Here is a 10,987-nt window from a genome sequence, read left to right on the forward strand (position 1 = left end):
AAATAAACTGACACCGAAAAACTTTGTGTCTGGACTCCTTTAAAGCATATGCCATGCAGTTAGCATCTAACATAGTGCTGGGAAAAGTTGTGCATGCATGACCTCAATGCCAGCTTTGGGAAGTTGTCATACAGGGTGCTACGCCGCTAATCTCCACTTCCTGGCCATTCTGTGCTGGGTGTCGACCACTTCCACATGCTTACTCTTGCCTCTCCTTCTTTCCATGAAACGCTGTCCATGCACAAACACCAAGCATTTTGCTGACAAATGCACATGTTTTATTCACAGTATGTCCCAAGTCTCTATCTTGCCAGAACTGTAGCAATTAAAAATTGTTTCTCATTGCATTACGAGAAAAAAAACTCCACTTGTTTGCTTCTTAGTCAAGTACCTTAGAGGTACAGCAGACATGTTCAACAAGGAAGATTGTCACCATGCTGGGATCTATGATGAAAGATCGAACGCATTTTACATAGCACCTACTTTGACACAGACGCATGAAAACTATAGGCCATGCTCATGGCATTGGCTGCGCCGCCTGTTGGTCAGGCCGCGAAGCGTGAGCGGGTCGTGTCTGCTGCTCTCCCTGTCCGTTTCAGCGCTGTTGTGATGCGCTTGTGTTTTGATATTACATTGTGTGGAGTATTGATTAGTCACGAATATACTTTCATGTAAGTCTTCAGTGACTTAAAGGGTCGTACTTCTGCGTAGCTGGCTGCTCGAAAACTTTTAAAATTTACCAGGAACATGTCCTTGGGTCCCCTCCGTGCCTTCACTCGTCAGCGGTTTTTTCAGCAGCGCAGGGGACAAAGGACGTGACAAGTGCACAGACACGGCACTGATCTTACAACAGGTTTATTGAGGTGAATTTCACTACTTAAATACAGTGGCAACCAATCTCAAATGAAAAGGCAGATACACAAAACAGATTGACGAAAATGACAATTCCTGAGCACAGGTCTACAGTGGCAAGAGACCAGCTGCGCACGTTTTTCTATTCTCATCAAGGAAACGTAGTTCTTTATCAGACAGAGCTATTGAGGCAGCGCTTACGCATTCATCTTTGAATTTATGGATTTCATGAGCTTCAATGATTTCACGAGTGATTTTGCCTCCACAGAGAATGGCTCTTCCTGAGAGCACACAGCGGCACATCTTCAGCTCATGGTGCGCTTGAATGGCGGCGGTGGTCTCAGACGGCAGAGAGGACTACGGAATTCTTATGGCAGTGCGCGCTGCCGCAGCTTCGAGCCATCACTAAGAAGACGCATCAGGAAAGCTTCAGTCCGGTCCACACCTATGGTGAAGTGTCCTTGCCGGAACAAGTACAAGACGTCCTTAGACGAGGACCAAAGTTCACCGTGGAACCCAGGCGATCGGCACCGGAACTTCTTGCGATGGTGAGACAAGTTTCCAGCCTAGCAGCGGCTCCTGAAGTGGACCGATGTGTTTCAGATGGAGTGGATATTTGGCAAAGTGTAAACCTACCAGGTGTAGAATTCCAATCAAATTCACCGTTTCGTTTTTAAAGAACAACTCGCTGACCCTATTAGAGGCTGGTAAAGAGGGAGGTTTTGCTGTGATGCGAAAAGGGCTCTATTTATCGAAAGCAGAAAATGCTATCAGTTCGACTTTCCGGCAGAGAAGCGATGTCGCTCTAAGTAAAGTAAAAGCCCGAGCACGGAAAACGTGTGCACAAATGAATTTGGAATTCTTAGCCAAGTGTATAGAGAAAAGCAAGGGGTCTTGCTTAAAGATATTCTTCACAGCCAAAACTCACAAGCTGGACTGCCCACTTCGAGCAATAGTCACCGAGGATGGCACATGACAAAAGTCTGTCGCGTTATTTTTTGCAAGACAAGCTGAACCGCTTAACCATTGACGGCCCTTTTCAGGTGAAGAGTTCTAACCAAGTAATCGCTTTCTTGCAACATAACCCAGCGAAAGGCTTTTCGGCGTCTCTATCGATATAAAAGATTTATATTATTCCCTTCCGCAAAAGAAACTGCTGGCAAGCGTTGAAGAATGCATTGATTCCTTTGGTGTGGTAGCTTTCCAGAATTCTGTAGGCATCAGCAATAGCAACTTCTTGGAACTCCTTACTTTTTACTTTAACTCGACATTTTCCACTTGGAATGAATCTGTTTACCTCCAGAGCAATGGCGTCGGCATTGGTTCATGCATAGCTCCGATACTGAGCGACATTTATCTCGCGCACCATGACAAGCTCCTTGATAGTCAACTCGACGAAAGCGTGGCTCGTGTTTTTAGGTTTGTAGATGATTTTTTAGTTTTGATGACATGTGCAGTTACTGACGCAGGGGCCTCGGTCTCGAAAGTTTTATCAATTTTTCACACCTGTCTTGACCCTCTTGTTTTGACGCATGAAACGCCTTCTGAAGGAAAGTTACGTTTTTTAGATCTTGCCATGTTCCTCAAAAATAGCCATGTGTGCTGGCGTTACGAGCCACGATGCCAGAAGCCCCTCACGCCTTTCGCTTCTGCACATTCTAAGCTTGTAAAGCGCGGCATCGCAAAGTTGTGTTTAAGAAATGCCCTAGAAAAATCATGCCATCATGCGATGCAAGACAGCTATCAAAATCAGGTGGTACGCTTACAAGCAGCAGGATACCCTTCCGACCTTCTGATTGCAATATCAGAGAGCCTGCTAAGAGAAATCATTCGAGCACTCGAGCACTTTCTTAAAGGGCGCGTGCAATTTACATTCGCCAACTGTTGCAGCTCATCGCATACTGACGTCACATCAGGTGTCCCTCAGGGCGCAGGGTTATCACCGTTGTTATTCTTAATCTACGTAAATGATCTCCCATCTAACACAATAACCAAACTTTGACTTTTTGCGGATGACTGCGTCGTTTTTAACACCATCCATGCCCCTGAAGACACCATTAAGCTACAAAATAATATAGACACAATTGCATCATGGTGTGAAAAATGGCACATGCCACTTAACCTAGACAAATGCCAACTCATGTCCTTTTCTCGTAAACAAACCTCTATTAACTGCACATACCATATTAATTCAACTCCCATTGCCCGAACTTCCTCTTACAAATACCTTGGCGTTCACCTGACATCATCCTTATCATGGGTCACTCATATTAATTCAATATGCTCCCAGGCCTCACGCACTCTTGGTTATCTGCGACGGAACCTAACATCAGCACCACCTGAAGTCAGACAACTAGCTTATCAGACGTACGTACGCCCAAAGCTTGAATACGCCTCATCCATCTGGAACCCTTCACAAGCATACCTTACAAATGAATTAGAAGCCGTTCAAAATCGAGCTGCACGGTTCATCATGTCACAGTACTCGCGTGATAGTAGTGTCACTGCACTAAAACGAGCCCTTTCCCTCCCAAGTCTCCAATCACGTCGCATCGTATCACGCCTAGGCCTCCTTCATTCCTTTTTCTACCGCCCTATTAACAGGCATCCTTTGCTGCAGCCGCCATCAAGAATATCCCCTCGCCTAAACCACACTCATCCCATAGCTCCCAATAAAGGCCGCACATCAGCTATGAATGTTTCATTCTTCCCAGATGCAATAGCCCGATGGAATGCCCTGCCTGATAATATATCTTCTTGCACAGATCGAGCAATTTTCCCGCACTGAATTAGCGAATCACCTGTGTCTTACGTGATGTATTCGGCTTCATCAAATAATTTGATCCTGTGTTACTATCTCCTTTAATGTTTTTAATTTTAATGTTTTAATTTTAATGTTTTGCTTTGTTTTGTTTCATTGCTTTTTGTTTTTGTTTTTGTTGAGCTGGTACCATATGTTGTACACACTGTTCTTGCCCCCGCCTTATGTAATGCCCACGGGCCCTTAAGGCTTCAATAAATGAAAATGAAATGAAATGAAATTAATTCAGGCCGCAGAGATTCCACTGAAAGGCCCAAGGAAGAAAAATGAAAGTATGTGGTTATTCCTTATCTACACCGCATTTCACATAATCTGAAAAGGGTGGGAGCGCGTGCCGATGTAAACGTTGTTTTTTCTGCGCCCGATAAGCTCTCCAAACTCTGCCATATTGTAAACAGCAGCAATGAAAGGATGGTTGGCTGCGATAAGAAACACCAAAAAGGTTTTGTACCACGTAGCAGCAATGTTGTGTACAGGTTTCCGCTTACATGTGGCAAGCACTACACGGGGCAAACTGGTCGTTGCCTCAACGACCGGCTCCGGGAACACAACAACAACGTGAGCGGCACCGCTTCCCGTCACCTTGGCATTCATTGCAGAGACTGCACAGAGGAAAGAAAAAAGAACAAAAAACCGCCGTGTTATCCTGTTTTCACTCAGTGTCGAGTGCTGTCAGATAATACAACAAAAATCACTCGTGAAATCATTGAAGCTCATGAAATCCATAAATTCAAAGATGAATGCGTAAGCGTTGCCTCAATAGCTCTGTCTGATAAAGAACTACGTTTCCATGATGAGAATAGAAAAACGTGCACAGCAGGTCTCGTGCCACTGTAGACCTGTGCTCAGGAATTGTCATTTTCGTCAATCTGTTTTGTGTATCTGTCTTTTTATTTGAGATTGGTTGCCACTGTATTTAAGTAGTGAAAATCACCTCAATAAACTGGTTGTAAGTTCAGCGCCGTGTCTGTGCACTTGTCACGTCCTTTGTCCCCTGCGCTGCTGAAAAAACCATGTCACACCAACTTGCCCAAGCTTCTACAGTATCAGCGTCAGCGGTAGATCGTGGCTGCTCGACGAGAAAAATAAAAATTTGCGTCGTATTGAATTTGTGCGCGAGAGCGTTAAATGCTTTTCTTGTATTTCTGTCTTCCCCCACATTCAGAGATCATTTCGTTGCGTACTTGCCTCGTCATGGCTCGCAAGGGGCAAAACAGGCGCGCTGTTTGCAAATGTGACAGGTCGCCCACCTTTCGATGTAAGCGCGTTTTTAAAGGAAAAAGGGTCGATGCGAGAAGCAGAGCCGGGGGACGCGGAGGCAAGTTGTGACTGGCTCACTGCTTCTGTATGCTTCTAACAATGAGTTAGCTGTATCGAGAAGCAGGAGATGGCTGAATGTAATGCAGCACACAAGTACTAGTTGTTTTTATCAAAGGCAGTGCCCGTATTGCAGTTTGCCGTTCCTGTCTTGTGTATGTATGGACGTCGTCATATTCATGTCGGGCATTTATAAGAATTGAAGTGCCACTCCAACCTGCGTATAACCACAAAAACTGATGCATGGGCTTGTATTAAAGGAATGCAGCTGCAGGTGTCCTTCTCCTGCTGACAGCGTGAAGGTTGAGGAGCCTCAGTTGTTTATTCGTTCTCAGCGAAGACAAAACAGCATGCCTAAAGAATTATTAAGCGAATAGTTAAAGCAAGTATTGTATTCTTTAGTGCGACAGGAAAGGAGTCCATAGAAAAAGCAGCTAAATGAAAATTAGGAAGGACGCACCACATGGCTTAGTTGCTTTGGCGTTCGGCTGCTGATCTCAGGGTCGCGGGTTCGATTCCGATCCTGCTGCAGTGGCAGTATTTCGACGGTGGCAAAGCATAAAAGCAATGGTGCGCTGTGCGACGTCAATGCACGTTGAAGAACCCCATGTGGTCTAAATTAATCCGGAGCCGTCCACTGTGGTGTTCTTCATAGCCCATGTGTTGCTTGAGGATGTTAAACCTGGCATACCACTTCCAAAGTTTGGAAGCCTGATACCTTGGTTATGTAAAGTCTTAATTTGCAGTGCAAGAAATGTTAGCGCTGGTTTACTACTGTGATGCATCCCAGAGCCGAAGTGCTACATAGTTATGTTTTGTGAAACTCGTATGTGTTAATGAATATGAGGGCCGCTGGCAGAGTTTGCTCTGAATTTTTCAGCATTATTCATGGCGTGGTGTGCACAACTCCTCCACTTTTCTGCTGTCACCGTTGGTGGCTTGTTTCTGAGCAGAGCTTCAACCAAAGGAAGCCATAAATCTTTATGCTCATTCTTGGTATCATTCTTAACTTGTACCCAGAGAAACTACATAGGTTAAAGATAAGGTGGGAACCAGAGCTTGACGTTGCCAGCCCTCGCCACAGCGACACCTACATGGTATTTGACAACACACAGTTTGGGCAGCTTCATGATTTATAGGAGCCACATTGCTGGCATCATAGCGTTCCATTAGTGTTCTCTCTGTCAGCCACTGCTGAACTGCTTCTTTGTGTAAAACTGTTGTCGGCATTGCTTCGTCCAGGTGTAAATGACACAACTGCTTGTCTTTCGCTAAGATGTTTCTTTTGGCTGCTTCTGGAGCACATGAGTGCAAACATCTCAAAGTGGTTGCCATCCGTATCTTCATAGCAGTCTTCACCCTTTTTTCTGCAGGAAACATACAGGCAGCCGTTGATGGGCCTTTCTCACTGCTGATGTGCATCACAATGATGCGGTGGCCCTTCCCTGGCAGCCTGCTCCAGGCCATGGTTGTCCTGATCTTGGCACAAGCAGCACACGCTCGCTGTTCTGTCCTTCCACCAACACTGCGCTTGCTGCCGTTGCACATATCTCATCCAGGTAAATAATCTGGGAACCTTCCATCTTGTACCTTAGGTAGCTTCCCTGCCTTGCAAAAGTATCTTCTCTTTCAGTGGGCAGTTAGTGTAATTTTATTGCACGTTTTCTTCTGTCAAACGATGCGTTAGACATTACGATACATGAATTACCGTGTGGCATTTTCCTACAAGCGCTAAATAATTTGATTGAATTTCTTCTCTCGTGCTGTTTCGGTTTCTATGACTGAACGACGACTGTGACGTCAAGTTGATGTTTTGTTCGCGTGATCTACTAGAAAAACTGTAATATAATCGCTGATATGTATATTCAATTCACTACGACATTTAATCCAGCATCTTCCAAACACCGAATGACAAGCCTGTCAGTGATTATATTAAAGTTTGTCAAGGGATGATTTATTACACACGCTCAGAGTCCCTCGTGCCGGAGTCCCCCAATAGTCATCTGCAGTTCGCGCACCTAATGCAACGCGCACCGAGCTCACACTTGAGCCCACTTCGACCACACCACTCGGATCACTCCCGCGCTGCCCGCGCACACCTCACGCACACTCCCGCCATAGCCAACCACGCATCCCCTCTCCCTCCAGTGTTGTCAGCCGTCCCTGTGTGTCCCCTGATGGCGCCACCCGCACTGGCCCTTACATCCTCCCCCCCCCCCCCCCCCCCCCCCCTTAATTTGTGCAAGCAGGCCTCCACGGTGGATGGTATGGCATCAGCTGGTCTGCGTTGGCCACACCCATGTACTTTCTTGAGGCAGGGTCTTTGAGTTTAAAGTTGTTCTGACTTACACGGGCAGTGATTAGGTAGGGCCCAGAGCGGCGAGGGGCCAGTTTAGCAGTGAAGCCTGTACTTGCATTACTTAGAGTGTGCTTGTCGCGGAGCACGAGGTCGCCAACTTTGTAGGTGGTTGGTTGACGATGCTTGTTGTAATGCCTGGCCTGTTCGGCCTTCGCTGATTCTTGGTGTTCCCTGGCCATGGCCAATGCATCCTGTAGGTAAAGGTTTAGCTCTGCAGCGAGTGCATGGGGTGCCGATGCAGAAATTTCAGCACTAATCTGCTGCCTATCTGCCCAAGGTGTACGAAGTTCCCGACCATAGCACAAGAATGCGGGCGTAAACCCTGTGACCACACTCTCTGATGTCCGCATTGCGAAGGCCCCCTCAGGGAGTTGCTTGTCCGAATTGTAGTGGGAAGAGCAGTAGTTGACAATGGTCTGCTTGACTGTAGCATTGTGACGTTCTACAGGCTGTCCAGCAGGTCTGTAGGGGACTGTGTGCCGCTCTTGTATTCCCCAATGTTGCAGCACACCTTTCCATATCTTGCTGACGAATGGTTTACCGTTATTGCTGGAGATGAAAAGAGGTGCACCGTGCCGGCAGAGAACTTCCACCATCCTTTCAACGATGGCTTTTGAAGTTGGTGCCCGCAGGGGAAAAAGCTCGATAAACTTAGTGAATGTGTCCAGAACTACAAGGATATACTTGTGTTGCCGTGGAGTTCTGGGCAATGAGCCTATCAGATCCACACTGAGGTGCTGCATGGGTGAGGACGCCCAAGTGCTGTCCATAAGTCCCTTTGGCTTCTGGCGACGGGGCTTGAAGACCTGGCACTGCTGACACCCTCGTACATAGCGAGACGTGTCGGAGCGCAGCCCCAACCAAGTGAAGCGGCTCTCGATGCGCCTTAAGGTTTTGAAGAAGCCGGCATGTCCACTGAGTGGATGGTCGTGCTTCAGTTTAAGCACCATTTCCCGTAGGTGGAGGGGGAGCCACGGCACCGCTTTGCCTCCGCGTGTCCGAAGCAGTACCCCATCAGGTGCTATATGGCTCTCCTTGTCCAAGTCGGAGACCATTTTTGCCCTCTTGGGGTCGTCTTGTAGGATCGCCGCCTCAAGGTACTGCAGCAGCTGCTTCAGCAACGGGTCTTTCTGTTGCTCGTGCTTCAGTTTTGCACAGTCGGTTAGGGGTGAGGTGTCAACAAGGTCAGCCGAGGCAACATCAGCGAAGCGAATGGTGAGCTGTGGTTCCTCGAGTTTTATCGGAAACCATTCTTCTGCCAAGCTTGAAGCCATTGGTTCTGGATGACCAGTTGGAAATCTGCTCAGAGCATCGGCTGCGATGTTAGCTCGGCCTCGGCGATGCCTAACCGTGCACCTCAGCCCTTGCAATCGCAACACCCAGCGGCACACCCGACCCGACGTGCACTGGTGTTTTGCGCTTATTTTCATGATTGCTAGGCCCGTAGGCCTCTTTCAAGGCATATAAACTGACACCGAAAAACTTTGTGTCTGGACCCCTTTAAAGCATATGCCATGTAGTTAGCATCTAACATTGTGGTGGGAAAATTTGTGCATGCATGACCTCAATGCCAGCTCTGGGAAGTTGTCCACTTCCTGGCCATTCTTTGCTGGGTGTCGACCACTTCCACCTGCTTATTCTTGCCTCTCCTTCTTTCCATTAAACGCTGTCCATGCACTGACACCAAGCATTTTGCTGACAAATGCACATGTTCCATTCACAGTATGTCCCAAGTCTCTATCTTCCCGAAGCTGTAGCAATTAAAAATTTATTCTCATTGAATTACGAGAAAAAAAACTCCACTTGTTTGCTTCTTAGTCAAGTGCCTTAGGTGTACAGCAGACGTGTTCAACAAGGAAGATTGTCGCCATGCTGGGATATATGATGAACGATCAAACGCATTTTACATAGCACATAATTTGACACAGACGCATGAAAACTATAGGCCATGCTCATGGCATTGGCTGCGCCGCCTGTTGGCCAGGCCGAGAAGCGTGAGCAGGTCGTGTCTGCTGCTCTCCCTGTCCATTTCAGCACGCTTTTGCGATGCGCTTTTGTTTTGATGTTACATAGTGTGGAGTATTGATTAGTCACGAATATATTTTCATGTAAGTCTTCAGTGACGTAAAGGGTCGTACTTCTGCGCAGCTGGCTGCTCGAAAACTTTAAAAATTTTCGAGGAACATGTCCTTAGGTCCCCTCCGTGCCTTCGCTCGTCAGCGGTTTTTTCAGCAGCGCAGGGGACAAAGGACGTGACAAGTGCACAGACACAGCGCTGAACTTACAACAGGTTTATTGAGGTGATTTTCACTACTTAAATACAGTGGCAACCAATCTCAAATGAAAAGGCAGATACACAAAGCAGATTGACGAAAATGACAATTCCTGAGCACAGGTCTACAGTGGCAAGAGACCAGCTGCGCACGTTTTTCTATTCTCATCAAGGAAACGTAGTTCTTTATCAGACAGAGCTATTGAGGCAACGCTTACGCATTCATCTTTGAATTTATGGATATCATGAGCTTCAATGATTTCACGAGTGATTTTGCCTCTACAGAGAATGGCTCTTCCTGAGAGCACACAACGGCACATCTTCAGCTCATGGTGCACTTGAATGGCGGCGGTGGTCTCAGACGGCAGACAGGACTACGGAATTCTTATGGCAGTGCGCGCTGCCGCAGCTTCGAGCCATCAAAAAGAAGACGCATCAGGAAAGCTTCAGTCCGGTCCACACCTATGGTGAAGTGTCCTTGCCGGAACAAGTACAAGACGTCCTTAGACGAGGACCAAAGTTCGCCGTGGAACCCTGGCGGTCGGCACCGGAACTTCTTGCGATGGTGAGACAAGTTTCCAGCCTAGCAGCGGCTCCTGAAGTGGACCGATGTGTTTCAGATGGAGTGGACATTTTGGCAAAGTGTAAACCTACCAGGTGTAGAATTCCAATCAAATTCACCATTTCGTTTTTAAAGAACTCGCTGACCCTATTAGACGCTGGTAAAGAGGGAGGTTTTGCTGTGATGCCAAAAGCGCTCTACTTATCGAAAGCAGAAAATGATATCAGTTCGACTTTCCGGCAGAGAAGCGATGTCGCTCTAAGTAAAGTGAAAGCCCGAGCACGGAAAACGTGTGCACAAATGAATTTGGAATCCTTAGCCAAGTGTATAGAGAAAAGCAAGGGGTCCTGCTTAAAGATATTCTTCACAGCCAAAACTCACAAGCTGGACTGCCCACTTCGAGCAATAGTCACCGAGGATGTCACATGACAAAAGTCTGTCGCGTTATTTTTTGCAAGACAAGCTGAACCTCTAACCATTCACGACCCTTTTCAGGTGAAGTGTTCTAACCAAGTAATCGCTTTCTTGCAACAAAACCCAGGGAAAGGCTTTTCGGCCTGCTCTATCGATATAAAAGATTTATATTATTCCCTTCCGCAAAAGAAACTGCTGGCAAGCATTGAATAATGCATTGATTCCTTTGGTGTGGTAGCTTTCCAGAATTCTGCAGGCATCAGCAATAGCAATTTCTTGGAACTCTTTACTTTTTACTTTAACTCGCCATTTTCCACCTGGAATGAATCTGTTTACCTCCAGAGCAATGGCGTCGGCATTGGTTCATGCATAGCTCCGATACTGAGCGAC

At 46.9% G+C, this 10,987-nt stretch overlaps 1 long non-coding RNA gene across 1 annotated transcript; it reads left to right on the plus strand.

The window, feature by feature from the left end:
• Positions 1 to 621: 621 nt before the first annotated feature.
• LOC144132207 (uncharacterized) lies at positions 622 to 10,292 on the plus strand. The gene is made up of 3 exons (XR_013314724.1): positions 622 to 1,400; positions 6,364 to 6,549; positions 9,907 to 10,292. It is a non-coding gene; the product is annotated as an uncharacterized LOC144132207 (long non-coding RNA).
• Positions 10,293 to 10,987: the final 695 nt, after the last annotated feature.

This window comes from Amblyomma americanum, chromosome 1, assembly GCF_052857255.1.
Source record: "Amblyomma americanum isolate KBUSLIRL-KWMA chromosome 1, ASM5285725v1, whole genome shotgun sequence".
Taxonomy (NCBI): domain Eukaryota; kingdom Metazoa; phylum Arthropoda; class Arachnida; order Ixodida; family Ixodidae; genus Amblyomma; species Amblyomma americanum.